General features: G+C 38.7%; 1 protein-coding gene across 3 annotated transcripts in view; it reads right to left on the bottom strand.

Annotated features, from left to right (window-relative positions):
- Nucleotides 1-24060, bottom strand: part of STXBP6 (syntaxin binding protein 6) — a 125821-nt gene that overhangs the window by 79651 nt on the left and 22110 nt on the right. The window contains exon 1 of one of the 3 annotated variants that reach the window (XM_064512406.1): nucleotides 19750-19832. The exons of the other annotated variants lie outside the window; for them this stretch is intronic. The gene's annotated coding sequence lies outside the window, so the exon portion shown is untranslated. Of the gene's footprint in view, nucleotides 1-19749; nucleotides 19833-24060 lie in introns of those variants that run through there. 3 annotated transcript variants of the gene reach the window in all.

The raw sequence follows: 24060 nt of genomic DNA, 5'->3' as shown, positions 1-24060 counted from the left end.
GCTATTTATTTGCATGATCACTACTGCTATTTGATGGACCCAGTTTAGCAGCAGTTATAATTAACAGAAGCAACAGGTTAACTTTCATGTGAATGTGACCAAATACAGCTTTGTAGGGAAGTTTATCAAAAAAACCCAAGAACTACTATTTAGCTCTACAGTGACATTGATAATAGCCAGTCTTATTTGTCCTCTCTTAACAAGACAGGCCTAATTTCCCTCTTCATTGTTCAAATAATGTGGTGCTCTAATACATTTATATAAAAATTCCACATCTCCAGATTATTAAAATATGGAAGCTCATAGATCTTTCTGACATCCTTAGTTTTCTTAGTACAAGTAAGATCACATTCGAGTCTCAGCCAATGAGGCCAGAAATTCTGCTTATGGGATCAAAATGACAGATGATATTTCTCACAGTTTAACTACTAGAAAACATTCAGCTTAGATAATAAACTCAAAAGGGTCATGAATCCAGTATTTCAGTGGGCATACTTTTCAGCCGCAACATTTTGTTGGAGCATAGTTATGGCAGTCTTCTCTTTAAAAGAAACGTGTCAACAAAAGCATGGGAAATTTCCAAATTCACACAGGTTGTGAGAGTACACAAAGCAAGTTTAATATCTATTTATTTTGGGATGCAAACAGAAACCTTTGCCAAAAAAATATAATAATAAATCTGTTTCAAAACGCTTAACAAATATTAGAGCTGTGCAAACACTGAGGAGTTTTAGCATGAGGTTGTTTTACATGCACTCCTAAAGACCAATGTAATTTAAATATTGCACCATTAAAAGAAAAATCCAGACCAATTTCAGTGAAAGAAAGAAAGAAAGAAAGAAAGAAAGAAAGAAAGAAAGAAAGAAAGAAAGAAAGAAAGAAAAAGAATGCTCAGCTCCTGAAAAAATGTGGTTTCATGCAACTCCCACAATGTAAGTTAGCCTATCCTTTAACAGCAAATATTTCAACATGGAAAAATAATCAAAAAAATAAATTCACTATCTAGTTAATTAGGAAAGGACTCATCACACAGTTGTTTTCACATAGGTGTTCCTAATACCACAATTTTCTCCTCTTCTGTATTACAGAAAGAGCTGCAGTGTATCACGTAGCAGCACGAGACAGCTGCTGGCACTTTTTTTTTTTTTTTTTTTTTTTTAATTCAAGGCCACTGTTAGTGGCTATGGGTTTAGTCACACAGAGCTCCTTCCAGCTGAGATAAGGACTGATAATCTTTGCAAAAGCAACAACTTTAGTCTTAGAGCTTCACATGCTTAAACAATTTTTAACAAAAAACTCATTGGGAAAACCAACACAGATTCTTTCATGTAAAACATACTCAAGTTCCATCCAATCCAGAAAGCGTGCTTTAGCTAGCACCAGCTGGGCCGTAAAGCTTCACAGACATTTTCTTGAAGCTCACGCATTGCAAAATAAAGCATGAATTCAATAGTATGATTTGTGATGTAAGGGCTTCCTGGGGTAACAGAGGATATATTTATAAACAAAGGAGTTATTGCACTAAAATGAGTGTCCCTTGTTTTTAGGTTTTTAATATACATTTCACTGAAGTAGTATGGTTTTATAGCTCCAGCACTTTCATACAGTACTTCAAGATTTACTTTAAGGATTTGTGACAAGTAACAGACCTCACCGTACATAGCTTTGATAAGATTTTACTAAGCAAGAAGCAAACCAAAGTTAAGATCATTTTGATTCATGTGTGCACTGTAACTTACAGCAAAATGAAACTAGAGTGACTGCCATGCATGCAACCTCAAATAAATATAAAATCTAGCAGATGTAATTAATATATCTCTCTGTGTATACATATATTTATCTCTTATATGGAAGTGCTTTTATGCACAAGTAACATACAAATCCAACTTTAAAGCCTGACTCAACATGATATACCCAAGACAAAGTAAGTCTCCTGTTGCAGTAAGGTCACAGGAGGCAAGATACAGAACAGGCAAAAACTGCAGTTTAGTGCTGCAGGCAGTTATTTGCTTTGTGATTAAGGTGTTTTTATATGCATCTGCTGTAAGTTGTGCACAGTCTACAGTAGTAGACATAGAGCATTATAGTCAGAGTCTCTGACTAACAGCATGCATTCAATGACTAGGAGGTTATGACCCTTCTCTTCCCAATACCTGGCTTACAACAGTCTCAAATGCCAGAATTATTAAGGGATTAATCTAATGCAATGTACTCAACATGATTTCCGAATCTAATGTGGAAACTGAAGCTAGTACAAAAAACAGAAGCCTAGTTACTGAAAAATAAAACAAAAGTAACTGTCCCTATGTGCAAATAAGGGATCTCTGAACATTGGCTGTCAGTGTAGTTTGGATGAAAGTGTTTCTCATGGATCAAAAAGCAGCAGTTCGGTGTAAATAAGCAGACTTCTCCATATTTACTGGTGTATCTATACAAAAGACTTTTTAATATAGCCTTTTCTTACAGTAAAACATTCCAACATCTCTCTTTTTCAAGAGCAGAAATGCTGCAATCTTTCTGTTAGCTTTACTAAAACGTAAAGACGACTTGCTCAAGGAAAATGAGTAAGTCTCAGATTTTCCCACACACTGACAAAACACCTCTTTTCATCTAAAAAGGAGACTGGCTGTACTTGCAAAATTTCATGTAGTGCATGCAGACTTTTCCATACAGGAAGATTCTTGGCAGAAGTTCCATGATGAATTCAAACCATTACTAGCTTTCCATTACTGCCTCATGTGAACTCTCACACTTTGGAATGCAAATAGCTCCCTCCACACCTTTTGACTTACGTTATTTTAATAAAGGCTAAAGCTACTCCAGCCCTTCAGAAATCTACAGCTCTGTAAAGGAAAGCAATCTAAGTATAACATTATAATTGCCAAAAAAACAAACAAATCAAAAACAAAACAAAAACACCTCTCATAAGATACAGAAAATGATTAAGAATTACCAAGAAAGCAACTCACACTTAGACTCTGGCTGTTTCACTTAATGCTGTGCTAGAGAGTGAATGGGGAAATTTCAGCTTCTAAGAAAAGACTGCTTCTTTCAGCTGCTTTTTTCTTGCCTTTATTTTTAATTGTCTGTTCTAGTCATTGTAACTTAGGGATTTACATGTTTGTATGTTAAAAATAAAAACAATACAGAAATGAATTACTACATATTGTTATTGACTTTTTATTACAATTATCTCTGGCAGAAAGATGGAAAAAGGAAGTCAGGCAGTATACCTGCATGCTTTCAAGTCAGACAGGACAGAAGAATTTAACATATTAACACAAAGAGGATGTTGAGTTCTCCTCAAATTCTCTAAAACTAATGTGCTTAAGTGTCACAATTGTTCTAACAATTAAATCAAGCACATTGGTTTTAACCATTAATCTGCTGTAGTTTTATTATTCATGTTTAGCGCTGCAGGGGAAACTCCTAGACCCAAGTAAGTTACCACCACTGGCTAGAACTCAGTATCATTTTCATACGCATCTTTTCCTTTCTCACCAGCACATCAGATCATAGATGATCTTCATCAGTCCTACTGAAGCCAGGGCCCAATGATGTTAGGGAATCTTTGTGTCAGGCTGAAGTATATGCACTGGTTTAGTAACTCAATTTAACATTTCAAATGTATTAAATCTTAACTTTGTACAAGTATTATGCCAGATCAAGTAATCATCTGACCATCCATAGGTGGCATAAAACTCATTAAAAAGTCAGGATGAACAGTATCCTCTGTTTCAGTCAAAAGGTGTCATGTGCTCACACCTAATCTGGATAAAGTTTATATTGCCAGATGTGATGCTGCACAAAATCCATGAGAGCAAAATGTGCAGGTGAAAAGAAGCAATCCACCAGTGAGGTTTCAGGGAACAGATTTTCTTGTGTGTTCAAATAAACTCTGAAAGATATTGCTAAATAAGGGAAACAAGTGCATCTCCACTCTAAGCCTTTCCCATCTCAAGATACATAAGAGTTTCCCATGTTTCCCACATGGTTATCAGGGTTTGGGAGGTGTGTGTGTGTGTGTGGGGGGGGGGGGGGGCGGTGTTTCCTAAGGCCCCTATTGGAATGAGCTGCATCAAAAGCTTAAAAGCATCAACTGAATAGCTAAAGAAAGCCAGAAAACCAAAACAGATTTAAAAGACAGTCACAAAAGATACTGACTTTACTTTTCCGTGACCCAGTTCAGAATTATCAAGCACTAGAGGCTGGCAAAGTAAAACACCATTTTTGCTGGAATGGGAGGGATAAAATTAAGTGCTAAAAATAAGTTTACAAAAGTCTTTGCAAAATGTATCTTATCCCAAATTCCTAGCATATTTAAAAAACACCTAGAGTATAAGTTTCTAACTGTTGCCAACAATTAACACTATGAAGAGCTGGTTACCACAGCAACTACCTCAGGTTTTGGAACTGCTCTATGCAGATGTGGTCCAAAATGCTCCCAGGTGCCAGCAATTTGAGTAACAGGAACCCAATTAAAGTCTACTCAGCTGTTTTAAATAACCTGTTTTTCACCCACAGCTCATAAGCATCTCATTCCAAGAACAGAATAGCTACAGGTTCATTAAAGGCTTAGTAATAGGTGTTTAACTCTGATGGCACACAGAGGTGTGTTACACCCAGACTGGCTCTCAGGCTAGAATGCAGAAACATACTTCAGTTCCTGCCGCAGGGAAGGTTTCAGATCTTATCGGTAGAGCACAAATTCTTATCCCATGTATTTTAAGATGCTCTGCTTCTAGTCATTGTAAACACATACCTTCCATGCCAAGCAGGAGCAGGGGGGAAAGAAAAAGGATGAGACCCTCATATACTTAACAGTGAAAGTCCTCAGTCTATTACTTTTAGTAAACTCTGTTATGGGGTATGGTATTTCTTCCTTAACCCACTCCTTATCCTCCTCCGTTTATTTAATCTAGGCTCACATGTTGACAACGAACTGAAAATCTGAAGACTTCATTTCATCTTCTGTGGCATTTAAAAGGCAGAAATTTCAGAAGAGAGGGCTGTTTGCAGCTGGCGTGTTGTCTGTAGATAATTTTGGCAAAGGGAGAGCATCTGTCTTCCAAAAACAGGTCCCTTTCAGATGCTCACCTTGATCAGTCACTAATGCCTTTTAAAAGAAGTTTTAACTCTTGTTTTTCTTATATCAGAACATACTATCAGCCAGAAGAGTATATAAATATATGCTTCAGCCTTCCTGAATCTCCTTTAATCCACATATCCAGGCAATACTAATGGAGATCCTTTAGACTCGTTTGGGGTTAAGTCTCTCTAAACACGATTCTTCCATGCTATTCAACTTAAAGAAAGATGAACTCTTCTTTGAAAGACTTCCAAGAGCACTTCCACACGTTAGTGAGGTGAAAAAACTTTCCCTCTATTATATTTACTTGCATCAGTAGAATATAAGTCTTACGACTCGCTAATATTTATATCCTGAGCTTTCTTGAGAGAAGGGATTACAAAAATTTTGGAGGAGGGAGGTTCTGCAAAATTAATTCTAAAATTAAAAAAAAGTTTAAAACCTAAATCCTGAAACTTTAATAAATGAACTATAAAATTAAAGCCACAAATTGATTATACCACCTGTTTTTGAACATTCTCATCAATTCTTGACTTTTTTTTGGTTTATATTTTAGTATTTGTCAATATTCTATTGTTCTTTCTGCTTGATGCACACGGAGATTCAGGTTGTAGTTCTGGGGATGGAAGGCATCACCCTGACTTACAGATCTTGGCTCCCCTATGCATGTAGGCACAGAAAGATTCAAGCATCCAAAATATTTCACATGTGTACAGAAGATTCAAGATCCACGACACTGAAATCTACCCGAATCAGGATTCATCTCTTAAATCCACCTCTCAGAAATTGCAGACAGCTTGTTCAGGGCTGTGAACTGCTTCCCTTTACTCACTTGACTTTGGTATGAGAAACTCCATCTTTCCTGCTGAACTGTTCCATTTTGTATGCAACAGTTCTGATCTCAGCTGCTTTATGCCCAAAAAGGTCTTCCTCTAAGCATGTACTTTTCCAAGGTATTCTGAATAAATTTTGTCTCTTTCAGATAGTAAATGGAAATGTCCATTTCCATACTTAGGCTGAAGGAAAAAAAAAAAAAAATCTAGAAACATCCTGAAATTAAAAATGCCCTAAAATAGAAAGAATTTTATTGTAGGATGGCCAAGCACACTAAAGCCGGTGAGTTTCTTCTCACAATGTTCCTGGCAGGCTCAGAACCATCTTTATATCTCTGATGATTACATCGAGGCACGAAGGATTTAAACATTTCAGTAAATGTCATGAAGCCTTAAGAGCCCAGATTACCTGCCTCACACTTTTTCTTTGTTCTACATAATCTGAGCAAGATTAACTATTAGAATTATACTTTTGGCCGTATAAAGAAAACTGCATTTTCCTCCTGCAGATTTTCACTCTAGCCATCAGAATTTTATAGAGCAGGATGACAGAATTTACACTTTAGCATTAAACAAGAACTCCTGAGGGAAAAAAAAAGATTCCTGTGGGTATTCGAACTAGTGCCTGAAACACACTGCCTGTTTGCAACATCACCTTAAATCTTTCTCTGCTACAATACTTCTCCATGACATTCACATCAGTAAAAATTCCCCCAGGAACAGCTGACCATTCCACAATATATGGAAAAATAGATCAACATATTTTTAGAAATAACTTTTAAACAAAACTAACAAGATACTTAAGCTGATGCCTAAACAAATCCCACAAATTCTACAATAACCAACTCAGGCTATTTTCTGCTCAGCCAAGAAGAGCAGCCAGCCAGCAAGCTGCTGACTTTACATCCAGATGTTTTATTGGGCCACACAAATAAATGGAAACAAGATTTTCAGTGTCTTTGTTGAGCTATTGGTCCACAGAAGGAATGGAGGAAACTAATCCTTAGCATGCAGAATTTCAATAGTAGTAAGATGGCAGGGAGAAATGAAGTAAGAAGCAAGGGAAGGAATGAATTGATCTATTTTCTGAAAGAAGACAGTGTTCAGCGTGTTAGGTCTCACTGTTTACAACCCACGAACAGGGTTGGGCTCACAGGACAGGCTAACCACTGAAATACTGCCAAAAGCATCTGAGCAACCAACTGTTGCTAGGCCACACTGATAGCTTTGGCAAGCACTCAGGCCAGCTATCAGCAAAGCCACCATCCTGAGAGAGGGAGCTCCGCTTCAGGAAATCATTGCAAGACACCATTATTAAAAGCCCAGCTTCCACAATTTTGACAATTGTCCGGTATTTACTTGCTAGAAGTGCTGAAACTGCCCATTTGACCATTACCATTCATCAAAATTGTGTATCTGTTGTCTCAAACAAATAGCTAATAAAACTCTGGAGAAGCCCAGCAGCATAGCTGAACCAAGGCCAAAAAATTGTAACTCTTCCAAAAGTAAGTATTAGAACATTCAATTTCTAGAGTTGTTTCTTATTGAGCTTAATTCTATCCTTAAATTGTAGTAACAAATTTAATTAGGTGTGCATGCAAAGATTAAACCAATAGGTCCACCTCACCTAAAACAGCTGAGGTGAAATCTTGAATTGGCTGGAATGTAACAGAGAGATCAGAATACCTTCTTTCATCCTTCTATTTGTGAAAACTAACTTCGCTTGAGAGATTTCAGTGGTCAATTAAAATTAGGATAATAGCAGCAACCATTGTACAAGCTATAACGATTATATTACATCCTACTAACACTAGTTTCAAGGCTTTTCTAAGTGTTTACCGGGAAAAAATAATCACTCGAGTTATTTTCTTAGTCACATTTCCAACTCATCTTTTTAAATAAACTCTCCATGATGAGTAATTAATTTGAATAAAATATTAATTCTAAAATATGAAAATTATGAAGTTATAAATGTATATGTGCAGCCAGAAACTTAAGTAGCAATTTAAAACAGACAAAAGAAATGTTTTTGCATACCTATGTAATCATATAGCAAACTGTCTGCCCTACTAAGCTGAATTGAACACAAGCAGACTTCAGAAACCAGCTGCTCTAAAATTTAAGAGAGTCTTTCCATGACTTTTAAGGAGTCCATGGAGGTTTATGCTGTTCAGCAGACCACTTGGCCCAGGGCCAACGTTCATCAAACCATACCAGAGGTACTCCATTAGAGCTGAAAATACAGAGCTTTAAAAAGAAAAAAAAAAAAAAAAAGACTAAGCTATGGCTTGGCTACTGGTGTTCAGGAGTGTTTCAGCATTGTTTACTGACCCCTCAGATAAGCCTGATACATGCTCATATCCTGGGTTGAATGATCTGTGCATCTGTCAAAAGACTCCTAGTCAAAAGGAATGGAAAAAGGAAATGATGGATACCATACTCTGTGACCTCAGAACATGTGATTCTTTTTTTTAAAAAAAAAAAAAAATGAAGAAAGGGCAAAGTGCACAGTAGCAATATGCTAACGTCAGATAGAAGCAATAAATTAGTGACTAAATATTAATGTTTGACATGTTTCTCTCCCTGAGGCAACAGATTCAGCGCCTAAGCAATTCACAAAACCTTCTAGTCCAAAGAGGATAATCTGAGTTCCATTCAATATCAATTTTCCTGACAAGATCTAAAGCATCAAGAGCTCTGAATGTATTTATAAAGAAACTATACAAAAGTTAGGAACACGGATCAGAAAGGTATCTTTGCATTTACCACATCCAGTGCCTCACTCTGGCACACCATAACATAATCTTTTTGGAAAATGATCAAAGGTCACCTCAGAATTTTTGTTTACCTCCCCGTCACCCACTGTTCCTATTTGACAATCACTGCAGAACCTTGGTTTAATGACCTGCTTTAGGTATAGAGACAAAAATCCAAACATCTGCTTACAGGGATACAGTATCAGAGACAGCATGGAAATTTCACAAATGGGTAGAAGGGGACCAGGCGTGCTTTTATGCAGAAGACAGAGCAGCTGTTTCTGTTACTGAGGTCTGCTCTAATCCAGTGTTCATTGCCTGCATAGCTAAAGAATTCTTGGTGCAAAGAGAGAGAGCAAAAGAGTACATGTGAGCGAAAAAGCGATTGAGAAAAACCTGAGTGAACGAGAGTGAAAGAGGAGAGCAAAAGAGCAAGTAAGTGAGGGAAAGAGCAAGGGAGAGAAAGAGGAGCAATACGGCATCGTGCTAACCACCAATACCCTTATTACCCCAAGCCAGACAGCAGCAAAAGCAGAAAACATGCAGCATCACTTGGGTCTTTCAAGGCTCTGTGCCCTCAGTTCTTCCCAAGAGGTATAGGAAATTAAGTGTGAGGTTATAAAAGAGTCCCAAAGAAGAGGCATGTTCATGAATGGATTACTATGTTTTCCATATCAAATAGTTTTTTATTGTTCTGACAAAAAACAGCAATTCCAGATCCAGCACAAAATTCCCCAGTAAACATGAGTAAAGTACAGTGGGTCCCAGCCAACCCTTGCTCACAAGAAGATGGTGTTCTGATATATACCTACATGCTGGAAAAATCAAATCAAACCAAAGAGGTGTAAAATTGCTGTACTGGAATCCTGTGCGAGTGGCTGCGGATGGTTAGAAGCAGACTGCCTCAAACAGTCATGCAAGAAAAAACAACCATGCTTTCAAGAACTGCAGCCAAAATATAAGGAGTTGTTGTTTATCTCTTCTCAGCATTTGAGATCAGGACTATGCTCCTAAGAGTCAGCAAAATAATGCTGCAAGAATCAAAATGTAATTCACCATTGCTATTTATGAACAAACAGTCATTCCTTAAGCACTTTCTTCACAGCCAAGAGCAGTGCTCCCTAAATGTACTTTCCCCTGGACCAATATGGACAGCTGTGGTGTGCTTCCAGGAGATCCTCAGGGAAGAAAGGGCACCTCAGCAGAAAAAGGTACCACGTTGTAAGGATCTCTGAGTGAAGAGCAACAGTTGGGGACTCACTCGCTGGGGTTCTCATTAGAAGAGTCCCACAACAGAACGTCATTATTGTTTCAGGAGGTATGAATCTGAAAACAGAAACAGACAACAGCAGGCTAAGCAGCACCACTCAAACAAAGAACTGGTTTACTAAAGGGCAAGAAGGGAGAGCTGCTTTGGAACACTGCCAGCAGAATCATCTTTTTGCAATGGGAACATTTTTATCCTCACAAAGAGATTCACAGAGAATCTTAGGCACTGCCAGATGTTATAACAAAGCCCCAGAGAGATCACATTTGCACTTGTGGAAAGTTATATTTATTACTTCAGGACATTGGGCCATTCATAGCAGCAAGAACTAGTACTTCTGCATAGCAACAATGAAAATCACAGTCCGAAGAAATAAGCTTAATTCTTATGACCTTTCAGTTTTGTTTTGGTTTTGTTTTTTTAAGATATTAAGACCAGTTATTACATCTGACTTTAGATTTTTTCTTTGCAGGCTCAACTATCACAGTTTCTTCTGTCATCCCTCACGTTTCTTGCGCCAGGCACCTGACAAATGTACCCTCTAGCCTTTTGGCCTACATTTTGCTTGAAATGCAGTGCCCAAATCTGGACTCACTGCTTCATTTAAAGCACCAAGTCAACTGGAAAGACTGCTTTGTAGATCTTACAGTTAATGTTGCTGTTTATACAACAAGTGACATTTGTTGAGCTGTTGGAAAAGATCCACATAAGGTGACAGCTCCAGTTTGTCATCTACTACATTCTTCATATCTTTTTTTAAAGGATTACTATTACACAGGGTATTTCCCACTCCATATCCAAGTAGTTGATTATTCTCACTTTACGAGGAATTTTTGAACTTACTACTTACATGCTGTTTCTCCAATATTTTAAGATTATTCTGAATTCTGATCCTGTCTTTCAACATTCTTGCAGGTCTCTAGGTTGAAACTTGCTGAAAGTCAGTGTGTAGACTCTCTGTTCCACCATTCCAGTCATTAACAGAGTTTAAATTATCTGAGACCTAAAAGTGCTTCTTTTCACTCCTCCAATTAGAACTAGAAAGACACAAACTCCTCTGAATACAGTTTTACAGCCGTGTGTTCCTGAACCATACACTACTTTCCTGTAGACTTCATTTCCTTAGTTTGTTCATGATTAAAGTCACATGAGACAATATCGAAAGCATCACTGAAGTTGAGATATATCTGTCAGTTCTGCCTTACGTGTAATACTTTATCTCAGAAAGAAACAGATTAGCTTGATACGATTTTTTTGGTGGTTCTCTCTCTCCTGTCACCCTCTAGTTGCTTAAAAAAGGTTTTGTGTCAATATTTCTGCACATAAAAATTAAGAAAAAGGGAATTATAGAACCTTAGGGAGAAAGAGCAGCCCACAAGCCCCAGAGAGGTGAATTAGTTTGATGGACTGCAGTCTGTAGCATACAGAGTCTCTTTCAGCAACTTGTTTTGTGGGTAGCATGACTGTTTCACAATTTATGCCCACATAGTGCATCATTACCACTGGAAGTGTTTGACTTCCCAGTGCCCTTCTGTTCCCTATGACAGCACAAGTGCTTATGCGGTAGTACAGTGAACTAGACAAAAAATAATCCAGGTTTAACCCCATTTAAGAGAAAAACAAGATTAGTTTTCTTTTCATTCAGATCTGCTCCTTGATTCAGTTCACTGCACAGCTGATTGTGTCAGCACGAAGGAAGGAAGAAGGGCAGGGATAAAACTAGATCTGGCTTTGATACCAGCAGTACTAGCTTATACTGATCACGCAACTGCAGGTTAAAGACAGAGATCCCAAAGTGTCAGGAGCTTCCTGCCTTCCATAAAATAGTGAAATTAACTGATTTAAGGCATGGGACAGAGCTGACAGACAAAATTTTTCAAAATCAAAGCTTACAACAAGCAATCCAAAGAACTGAACTGCAAGAAGAGTGATAAAAAGGGAGGAGTTCATATGGGGCTTCTCTTTGATAAGGAAGAACATGTCTCAAAATGGGAGCAAACTTCTTGGTTTATTCTCTCAGTTGTTTGTTAGGTAAAACAGAGGAACAGTAGAAAGACAAGCTGGAAATTAGGCTATGATGGACAGTATACAGTAGAATTTCTGCACTAAATACAAACTGAACCTGCTGCATATAGGAATTTACAAAAACAGTATGCAATACAATTATTGTAGTATATTCTACATAACTGCATCACATTAAGTCAGGGCAGCTACTTCAGCAAGATGTCTCACAGGAAACCGATTTTGCCTTATTAGCATGAATAACAATCACAGCTGCTCAATACGGACAAACCCTGCAAGTGCTAAGTAGCTAATCATTGAATAACCAGATGTTAAATGGATTTGTAATTCAGTGCACAGGTTACCAAAGAAATAGGAAATTACTGCAGCGTTAGTTGAAGATGTCATGAAAAAATCTGCTTCAGCTAACATCTAGCATATAGGGCTCTTGTCACTGGCTTACTGCTTTGGAGGAGACCTCCAGCCTCCCTTCCATCTCTGCACACCCTTAAATCATGTTTTCCAAGTCATCACAGTTCCACTTCCATTCTCTCATGTAAATGGTGCAGAAATTTGCAGTTTGTAGCAATACATCACAATTAAACAGGATATACCAGAGAGAAGCAGGAACACACTCTGGCGTCTCAGGCTGAAGATTCTCCAAGTTTGTGAACTACAAACTGCAGCACCCACTTCTGAGGAAGAAGGGAAGTAACTATGTTGCTTTATGTTATTTCAATGCTAGGAAAGAGTACAAAAGCAGAGCAATATAATGGGATAACACACAGCATCAAGGGATTTTGGCATTCTGATTCATCCATCCAAGGTGAATCCACTTCTCCGGTAAGTTTCAACACATTTCAACCACTCAAATACATCAGCAATACCCCTAACAAAATGCATAGTATGTATAAAAGGAATATATCAGTACCTATTTGCTGATGTCATAAGAAGAATTTTTCCACTACCCATTTCTGGAGAGCGCAATACATTTTTAAGTGCAGGGAGACCTTTCGTGAAATATTACGCCAACATTTTACTTGAGGGAAACAGGAATTATATGAAAGAAGTAATTCTTTATTTGGCAGTGTCCCGATACTTTCTAGCAGTTAACTAAGGATGATTTTCTTCCTGGCAAATAACATAAGCTGAGCACATTGCTGACAAGCTGCAGATTTCTTCCCAGTAATCCACCAACAGTAAGAACCCAATAAACTGTATGCAGATTGAATCCTGCAAACTGAACACACTAAGAAAAATCAGTCTGTTCCAGTGTTTTGTTCACGGGATGTTAGCCTCTTGGGAATTAGTGAAAAAACAGGACGACATTTCTAGTAAGTGTGCTGGCTTGGCAATGCTTTCCTGACAAAATTTGGAAGAACACGGTCCAAACATTAAATAGACCTTAGTCTCAGAGAAATCTGAGAAAATTTAAAATGGGAACTACTGGCTTCTCTCTCCCTTGATCTTTTTATAACAAGTTGTAATCACAGGGTGATTAGTAGTAGAACTATTTTATTTTAACAAATAGAAAGTTTTCATTAAACATGGGGGAGGGGAGGGAAATTATCTTGTCGGTTGATGGCCAGCTGGAAAGCAGATGTAAAAAACACTGCCTCCCCCTCCTTTTAGTGACCAAATGATTTCCTGAGGATGTGAAAATTTTTATCAGGTTTACAAAACTACCCAAAGTAATACCTTTACAATAAAAAACTCTTAGAGGTCAGCGCTGTAGTAACAATGTATTGGACACCTATACAAATCGCAGTGGCATCTTCCAATTCTACATTGAATTCTGAGGTGAGAGTATTACACCACAGTGACAGATGAAAGAGGGAAACCCAGACAGCCAAAATGAACAAAAAAAGTCATCCTCTAGTTTTTTTCTTTTAAGTGTGTTTATATATTTCCCAAAATAGTTGGTGGGAATACCTTTCCCTTAATGTTTTCAGTTTACACAGTTATTTATGTTTTGCAGGCAGAACTGAGACTATACGAAAGAAGGTGGACCAAACAGTGACAGCTAAGCTTGTGTAAGAAACATCTTATCCAGGCGAGTGGCTGGGTCCACACAGGCCCTGCAACATTCATTTCTTATGTTTAGGAATGATACCATGCTTCTTACAGAAAGAACCTACATTACATGGTTAAATGGCTAAGGCTTACAATGCATCTATGCAATATATATTCTTCAGTAGACTGATTCCAGAAGAGATGGGCTCAATAAACATATCAGATAGCCTCCCAACCCTAAGCAGTCATTCCCTCCCCCCCGCCATTCACAACCCAGCTGGGAATAACAGACATTCGCTCTAAACAGTGTATACAGCTATGAAAAAACATCCTCTCCCTATATATCTTCTTAGGCTTACAAAAGAGAGAACTACAACATCAAAATTACACTGAGTTTAGACACATTTCATCTAGATGAAAAATTTCAATCCTTCCTCTGTCAAACTCAGAAGTATAATAATTAAAAACGTCCACAGCAACAAACCCTCTGCAATGCTAAAATCAACTTAATACTTCCCATGTGTTGAGCCATAAATACCGATATTAAAAACAAAATGACAGTTTCAACCTTCAAACCATCCACTGCCAGAAAACATCCAAAAATACAAAAGGGTACATTATATGGCAATGCCATTAGATAAAACTGCATCTAATTGAAAGAATGAGCACGTAGCCCATACAATTGTGAGATTTTTATCCAACAAATACATTCTGCCAGAAAAAAGAAACAAATAGAAGAACAGATCACATCTTTGACTGAGACATCCAAATAAAATCTAAGAGAAAACAACTGCCAGCCACGCATCTCCAGTTGTGGTCTTGAGTTTAGCAACGGAATCCAATATGTGGAAGACACATATGGGCTTACCTCAAACATAACACTCCTCCTCCAATGCACCAGCACAGCCTCATGAAAATCCTTTGGTATGCAAAACTGAACCACGACGCAACAGTAGCAATCCACACAACGGCTCAAGGACAGAAACATCCAACTGCAAGTAGGAAAATTGTTTCACAAAAAAAATTAACGTAGTCCCATCCTCAGCCAAAGGAGCCCTTTCAGCACCAGATTAAGCCATTTTAAATGTGAGATGCTGCCAAATGAAGTGGTCAACACCCTTCTCAGTTTTTTTGCTTAATTCATCTGAACACTAATCCCCTGCACACCATTAGCATCAACACAGTGGAAGTAGTGGGAGTCTGTGCTACTTCTGGCACAGTCATGAAATCATACCTTTAACTTTGCAAGTGTCCAGAAACAAGCTCAAGAACTACATTCTTGAATTTGATTATTCTTGAAATCTACACATCCAAGACATCAGTTTTGTGGCTCACTACAATGAATCTATAGATTACTGCTCTGCAGCTTTGATATTTTTCTTTGCTCCACAGGACATGTCACCTCTTCTCATGCTAATACCATGCTTTGCTCAAAGCTATTAGACTGCCTTATCTTTCAAGAAGTCTAATCAATTACTGTAATTGGGTAAAAGCAATTAGGTCCAGCCTGTATTTAGCTGCTCATCACACCCTGCATCCTGAAAATTTCACCACTTTTACAAGCATATCTTTTATGAGACCAAGTGATATCTCTTTGCAATAGGCTTTTCCTTTCATATATTCCACAGAGATGAACAAAACAAAACACTTAAGGAGGTATTGGTAGCATTACCTCCAGACTCCTAACTCCCCAAAAGCACCCACCTACAAAAGCAGCTACATTAAAAGTTTAATAACATGACTGATCCAAATCACACTCCATTTATATATTTAGCTTTGACTTTACTTCTGATTTCACATGGTCAGTATGTGAATAAACATGGCTCCAGAACCTGATGCTCTTCAGTCCTAAGACTAAACCACTATGACAATTTCTGTCCCACAGGCTCACTTGGTAGTGTCTAAATGAGATTTAACAAGCAAGCTGAAGAACTTACGGAACTGCGTTAAGTTCACAATACATTTACCAATTTCCATCATCTAAGGATATGCTGCATGTTTAAGGTAATTTATAACACATACTGCAAGTTTTATATAAATCCTTCTACAATCAAGACAAACCACATTCTCAAGAGAGTAACTTCAAGAAAATGACATTAAGGCTTCATTTCTGTGTCTGGTTCATTCACATTAAAAACAGCACTATGGCAACAGTAAGTCCATAAAACAAAAAAGCCCCCTCCACTGCCTTTAACAGGCTTGTAATCTAGATAGTAAGTAGTAGTTATCTTGCACAGAGTTACACAGAAGAGATAGGGATGAAACAATTGCACGTTTGTCAAAACACTACTGGTACAGTAAAGAAGCTGACTGAAGGAAACAATCCCAGCTTCCAATGAAGAAGGGGAAAAAAGGAGACATAGTGAACATTCATTAGAAAAATCATTAAAAAAAAATCAAATGAATATAATAACCTCAAGTGCAAGAGGGCCTCCATTCAGAAGCTCTTGGCAGGTACGTCAGTTATGAAATGTTTTGCCACAAGAGAGTAAAAAAGTATTTTTCCCCACACTCCAGGTGAAAAGGTTCTTCAACTTAGACAACATCACCATCTCCTAAAATAAAAGGGAGCAGGAGAGAGGAAAGAACCCACACTTCACCAGAAGAAACGAACTGACTATGCGCTACGGAAAAGGTCAGAAACCCCTTCCTCCCCCCCTTCTTGATACTAACTCTTGATATTTTTATTAGAAATTCTCAGAGTGCTATGACAACACCAAAACAGAATAAATTGCACTAGGTTTATATAAACCCTCATTTTGTTCAGGCTCCACAGCTCTCCATTCATCCAGTGAGCAAGCTGTAATGTTGTGCAAGTTAATCAGGTTGGTCAAGCATAATTTGCCCCAGTGAATCCACACTGGCTTTTCCCATTCACCTTCTTGTCCTTCCCATGCCTAGAAATAGCTTCCACTGACAAAACATAAGATGCTGCTATAAATTCATCCAACAAGAAAAAGGGGAAAATACAGGATAGATGTTCTGTATTCCACACTGCCTGCCCTGTCCCTTTAACAGTGACATCCTACTTTTTCCAAGAATCAAAGTGTTCCTTATATGCTAATATTTGTCTGTTTTATCAAGAGCATGCTGTTGTCAACAGAATGATTCAGCCCCAACAGTGAAAAAAGGATGGTGTATCAATCTGTTAAGAAAGCTGGAGCTGGAACTTACCAAAGGAGAGGAAAAAGGTTAGATTTGCTTCCTGAAACCCATGCACATGCTTGACCATATCTGCAGGGCATAGCGTATTGTGGTCTGCACTTCTTAACTGCATTTTGAAACCCGAGGACCTTCTATAAAACACTTTGGGAATTCTTCCACTTCTGTTAGACTCATGCACAATATGCTGCAATTCCTAGAATCAGCAGTTATCCTCAGAGAGGGTATTCTGCAAGTGAGGGATCAAACAGCTAATGCTGGTGACACTTCACTGAGGCAGTCTGTGTACAGTTACTGACGCTGTTTTGTTTGGTAAACAGTAGTTTGTCATTTCCAGGTAACGGTGGCTGCAAAGTGGAGAACCTCATTAAAGGCCATCCTCACTGAATGGCTCTTCCTGGTGGAAAAGCAATTGTTTCAAGACCACTGACTCTGAATGGGCCCTGCACAAAAATGACTCTTTTGGACAGGAGAAAGGAGAAGAAATGTCCCCATTTCCCTGCATCAAAGCACAAGACTATGAAAGTAATTTTTAATTCTTCCACCTGACCCACAGGCTAAATTAATCTGAAGAGGTATAATTCTGCAATCCGAGTGCAGTCTTTCATGCTCAGAACTAGGAAAAAAAGAAGGCTCTTCCTAAGGACTTAGGCAAAGTTCAGACTCAGACTTTCTGCAAAGGCAGAAAGGTCATACTGCGGAGTCTCTATCTAGGAGACAGGTACTTTTCTTAACTATGACAGACTGAAGTCACATCAGATACCAGCCCAGCCAGGATGGACACATACTTCATTCATCTCTGGGAATGGATGAGGAAGGGTGTTGCTGGAGGAAGAAGGCACTGACCATGGCCCCTCTGGGCTCAGCGGCAGAAGAGAGCGCTACTGGAAGAATCAGAGAAAGAGCTGTAACACAGGTATGAAAGGATATCTGGAGAAGAGGTACTCCTTCTGCAAGACTGAGCTGAATCTAAAATGCTGAACCTTGACCTTTTGAGCCTAAGAATTATTTTTTGAACATGCAATATCTAAATAAAACCAAACCATTGCTTCAGGAGCTGACTTGTTTGTTTCTTTTACTGCTGAAACCTGGATACTAGTGGAGTTGGATTCCCCACTCAGAGGCACTGAAGGTACTCCACAAAAGCTATATTCTGGAGCGTGGTGAGGGCATGGTGAAATCTGGGCTTGGGTTTACCACCCTGAACTGCAGCTGTGCCAGGGGCTGGCTAGGCAAGGGAATAACTCTGAAAGACTTGGGAAGCAAATGACAGTTTCTTGTGTCCTAATGGTCTTACTTTTTAAGTCTTTTGATAAACCTGCTTCCTCAATTTGTGTGCATCTGTCTCTAAAACATATTAATGTAAATAAAAGAGAACTTGGAAGTTAGACCTCCCACAGGAAATCAGACACCAGGGTGGAAGACAGACCATGGGAGGGCCTATTCCTGACACCTGGAGTATGGGTTCTTAATGGAGTGCTTAATGAAATTGCCAGATAAGGAGTCCGAATATGGGAATACATGTAAGAGGCCCAGAAATAGGGACACGGACACCTTGATAACAGAAGAACTTAGGAAGCACATGGTATCCAGCAGCTGGTCACTCATAAAAACTTAGAATCTTTTAAGGGGCTTTAAGGGACTACAACTGAATCAGTTCCTATATAAATTGAGAGATTATATCTAACATGTCTAAAAAGAAAGCTCAAGTGCAAGGTGACTGTGTCAATTCAACTGTTCACACCTCTGACAACAAAAAAGTTGCTGTTCTCTCCTTATGAACTACAGCCCCAAATCTGGAGAATATAGTTATATAATATCCTCATTAGCCAGTTTTTCAAATCCCACTTCATCTCCTACAAGAGATATGAAGAAGGGACCAAAATATTTAAAGAGACACTACTTTTTTAAAAAAATAACAAGCTGCAAGTAATTGTGGCTTTTTCTGTCAGAGGACACTAACGAAGTCTTTAAACTACTGTAGCTGTGCTGACATGCCTCTCCACATGAACAGCTGGACATCTTTTAAAAGATTTTATCCCAAGGTAACTGGTCAAATACATCAAACTACAGCAATTAAGTCCTCATTGGTATTCCAGGGTATAATATTCACACAGAGTAACTGCTGTAAAGATGATCATATTGTTAAAGTCCCTCATATAAATAAATCATAACTCAAATTAATAATCTAAGACTTCACAAATAAAACCTTGGAAAAAGAGAGGAAGAGAATAGCTTAATCTTCAGCAATTATTTTCATATTACAAGTGCTATAAGACTGCTTTTCAAACAACTTTTGTTTAAAACCTGGTTTTCTTTGATAAAAAGTAGCACAGAAAAGTTTCAATTGCTTCCCCCCCCACCTTCAGTGCTGTATTTACCCATATTTAAAAGTTACGTCAAAACTGAACCATTAATGATACACTGTTCCTCACAGCTCTTTTGTCATATTATCCATTCCTTCTTACTGCATTCACTTTTACTAGTACGAGATTTTGTCCAACTCCCTTTGTCCTTTTAATGGGGAAGTAAAGGAAACCACTCTCCTGTAAGAGAATTCGTATTATTGCAAAGGCTTAAAAGTAGAATGCCACGTTCAAGTGTAAAAAGAAAGCAAGTTTTACTGACTTCACAACATAATTTTTCTTTCGGGGAAGCACAGCGAAAAACCTGAAGTCTTCTCTTCTTCTCACCGCACTGAGACCAGCACAGTTCCCAAAACTGTGACTCATCCTGATCCCAGCAAAAAGTTGCTGGGGAGACAGCTGTTTTGGTTAAGGAGACATACTGAAGCAATTAATTCAGGGTACAAAATATCAGGCTTCACTTTGTATACAGAAGAGAAAGCAAGGCAAAAGTCTGCCTTACCCCATCTAAACAGCAATATCTCAAAACTGAAATGGCAGTAGATGTTGCAGACAATTAATCAGGGGGGTAGGGGGGAAGGGGAGAAACACACACTTGTCTTGCCAATAAAATACTCATTTCCCTGTTACTATCTGTAAAAATGTTTCATTCCTCCTTTAAAGCAAGAAACCTTTAACTTACTTCTCTAGGTCTTACGCAGAAAATAAAAAGTGGTATTATTTGTTACTTATGGAATAAAAATTAATGTCCAAGCATAATTTCTTAAAGAGTTATCCTTTTCATTTTCATTATCCATAAGTGCTCTGAACAGCATTGCTTAGTTTTACACCAACCCTCAGACAGTAGGGTGTTTTTATTTAGAAAAGCTTGTTAGTTAATAAGAAACAGTTTTTAATAAAAGATTATTACACACTAGAATAAACTAAGTGGAGCTTCACTAACTTAGGAGGAGTAGCCCTTCCATGTTTGCCTCTTTCCTCTGTAAAGAAAGTCAGTTTTTTGTCTAATCCTACAATGCACAAGTCAGTGCACAACATCAACCAGTTCAACAAAGATAGATTTACACACACACTTGTGCTCTCTCCACCCCATCAGTCACCACTGTATCCTCCATTGTACACAGCTCATTGTTTTCTAACATAATACTTCCTCCTTTCTATCCTGTTCCTTTTGTAACATTACTCATCTAAGGTGCTTCTAATCTGCATCTCAATGAAGAAAACCTGGCACCTCAAAACATTAATGGAAGCTCAGTACTCATGTCTTAATGACATCCAGGGCACTGGAGACCAACTCCTAACCCCTTTAGAAACTTCTAGCTTCAGACTATCTTATTTATTTATGCTCAATATATTATGCTTCAAGAGCATTTAACGGGGTCTCAGGTCTGTTCACTGCCTAACACGATACTCAAAACTGCAAAAGAAAGATCTCTCTGACAGCTTTCATACCAAATACAAGAAGAGACATGCATCCACAAAGCGCAGATGATAACTATCTAAAAAACTCTCTGGCAATTAACCAATAAATGCATGCATTTACATACCTGTGCTACGAAAGTAGCCCAAACGAAGACTTTAATAACCCTGCAAAAGAGATGAATGCTGGGCCAGTGACTTAAATTTAAGAATTCTTAAGTTCTTAAATTTAAAATTACTTTGATTTTTAAGTGCGCTGTATGATGTAGGTAACCAGTTCCTCAGTAAAATGCGTGCTTATCTTGATACATAAAAAACAAAATCATGACTTCACTTCCATCCTCGATTTTCTATGTTTGCAGCAAAGCATGCTGTTAAATAAAAACATGCAGCTGTTAAGTACAGGTCTAGTAACTGTGCATTGTCAGGTTTCTGACAAACATGCAAAGTAGAGAACATAATGACTAGAATCCAATTATGGGACTCGAGGCCAAATTCAATATATCAGCATTTCCAACAGGTGATCACTGCCTGATAGCAAGAGAACTGCTTGGTTTAGAGAAGTAATCCTGTCACGTTCCCACTGCACTTTTTCTTGCATTCTTTCCAATAAGCTCAAAAGGAATCTAGTTTTAGAAAAATGGATCTAGTTTTCTGAAAAGCAATGTTAGAATTCTGCCACTTTTTTAAGATCCACCCGCGATCTTAAATAAAGTGTATCAGCAAGCAAGTTTCTCCCATATGGCATAAACTGCTCATCAGAGAATACACTCTCACAAAAGCATTTTCTTTGCACAGTTCCCATAATAAGATAAACACATAGCACCATCAACTTCATTTATTTATATGCTGCCATCAACAGAAAACAAGTCTTACTATGCCACACAAAGTTAAATTGTTGAGGAGAAATCCTCAGACTTTTTGTTGTTAAGTAAATGATCTTTGGCACATCGATTAGATGAATGCAGCTCTTTGCATACAAATAGACTCTACTTCCCGTTCAGCAGAAATGGGGGATAGCATAAGGGGGGAAAGCGTAAAGGGGAAAGACAATATAGATGGAGAAGGGAATTTTGAAACTAATCCTTTCTTCTCAGACAAGGTTTAGATGTAGACTATTATTGTGCAAGGAGATATCTGCACACAAGTGATGACAACCTGTTATTTAGATAACACTCAGTCTAACCAAAAAACCCCAAATCTATGTTGAAAGTAGCCCATCGCAGCCCACCTGGGGGCTGCTGGATGCTGCCCCACGGCACCGCAGCGGTGCCGGCTCCAGCCCCACCACAGCCCGGCCCCTGCCCGGCCACGGGCCCCCAGCCCCTGCCCCAGAGGGGTGCCCGGCGCTGGGGCTGCCCCTGGCCTGCCCGGCTGCCTCGAGGCAGGGGGATGGGCCCTGGCAGCCGGGCCTGGCCCAGCCCCCTGCAGCCCCCCGACACCAGCCCTGGGGAGCCCCCAGCTCTGACAGGTTTTACCAACAGGAGAAACAACAGGGTTCACTCAAAAGCACCAGTAACTACTAGCACAAAGACGGTGTACATCAACAACAGCTTCAGTAAACCAAGCAAGATCCAAAGTCTACGCTTATTCAACCCTTTTGTTGCCACGCATTTACTCCAAGTCTCATTGCGACACACGGAAAAACAAAGAAGTATCAAGCAAACAAAATTGGTTTTTACCTGCTTTCAGAAGGTTTTAAAGTACCACAGGTCGAAACATGCAGGTCAAAACACTACTGTGGAAGCTACCACTACCTAACAGCCAACCAGTAAGGGAAGCACGATGAAAAAAACATACTCTCTGCACACACACACTGTTAGAAATGCCTAACTGTAGCCTGCACACTGTAGTCTCTCCTATTCAGCAGTAGCCAGCTTGAACTATTTTCAAACATAAAATATAACTACGTAATAGCTTACCTAGCAGAGGAACTTGGCAAAGGGAAGGGAGATGGTACACATCTGAGAGCTACACCTGTGGATCAAAAACATTGTGCCTATTCATGTTTATCAAAGAAAATAAGGACTTCAGAACTGCAGGTAGCGATCGTCAGAGGAAGGGTGGCTAACCTTCTGCAGAACACAGGCAGCATGATTTGACTTTGACCTAGGAGGGCCACATCATTTCTCCTATTCACGATGTCTCCTATACATACGCCTCAATACATAAAACAAAACCAAATGGTATTCTTCAAAACACCCACTGACATCACAAGAACATTCCTAGCTTTTCTGACAAATTCTGAGATTTAGTAGGAAAAGAGTGATATGAGCAATCCTAGTCTAACGTAAACACGTTAGAGAAACTGGTGCAGTAAGACTGGCAAGAATAAAAAAATCAAATTAGAGAAGAGGCAAAGTAAGCCTTGTCAGTTCTTCCACTCTAAGTCAAGATCATGAGATGGATAACCGCTCTAACAACAGCACAACAATTACAGTCTGACGCATCATACCAGTGTCAGTGAAAATTCCTTACTATGCAACGTTTAAACATATTAGAAGGAACTGGTCAGATTGCCATGATCCTGATCAGTATCAATCAGCATCCTCTGGGCATAACCCCACACTAGGGAAAGAAACTGAGCAGGCCAGAAAGGTGGATTACACAACAAACTGTCCTGCTTTAAGGTTTCCCTAGTTCAACACAGGTTAGCAACTGGCAACCTTCTGAATGTCAGGGAAACTCTAGCCCATGAACTTGAAGAAATTAAAAAAGAAAATTCCTTGCAACTACAAGCATGTCTGAACAGGAAGAAGGAGTTCAAGTAGGTAGCATTGTTATTTTACATGTGATACAGTAAAATTAATATTTTACCAGGTTTTCAAGCAATTCATTCAGCTGTTGCTCAGAAAAAGAACTGTTTCAGAGATCACTAATTAGTGAAACTGTACAAAAGACACAGGCTACAAATTGTACAGTAACAGTTCCAGCTCTAACGCCATTAGCTTTAATAGTTTAAGAATGCTTTTTAAGAGATACTAATTCTCTCTCTCTCCAAAATGCTGGTTATAGGAGTATTTTACTAAACAATGAGAGTGCAACATCTTCCCCAACAGTCATGAGAAATTTTGAGGTCATGTTTCATGATAATCCATGGTGAATTTCAGAGATTTCATTAGTTCCCCCTGGTCTTCTCCACTCTCAGTCAGTG

Source organism: Dromaius novaehollandiae, chromosome 5 (assembly GCF_036370855.1).
Source record: "Dromaius novaehollandiae isolate bDroNov1 chromosome 5, bDroNov1.hap1, whole genome shotgun sequence".
Classification (NCBI taxonomy): domain Eukaryota; kingdom Metazoa; phylum Chordata; class Aves; order Casuariiformes; family Dromaiidae; genus Dromaius; species Dromaius novaehollandiae.
This window is presented reverse-complemented; position numbering and strand designations above follow the sequence as displayed.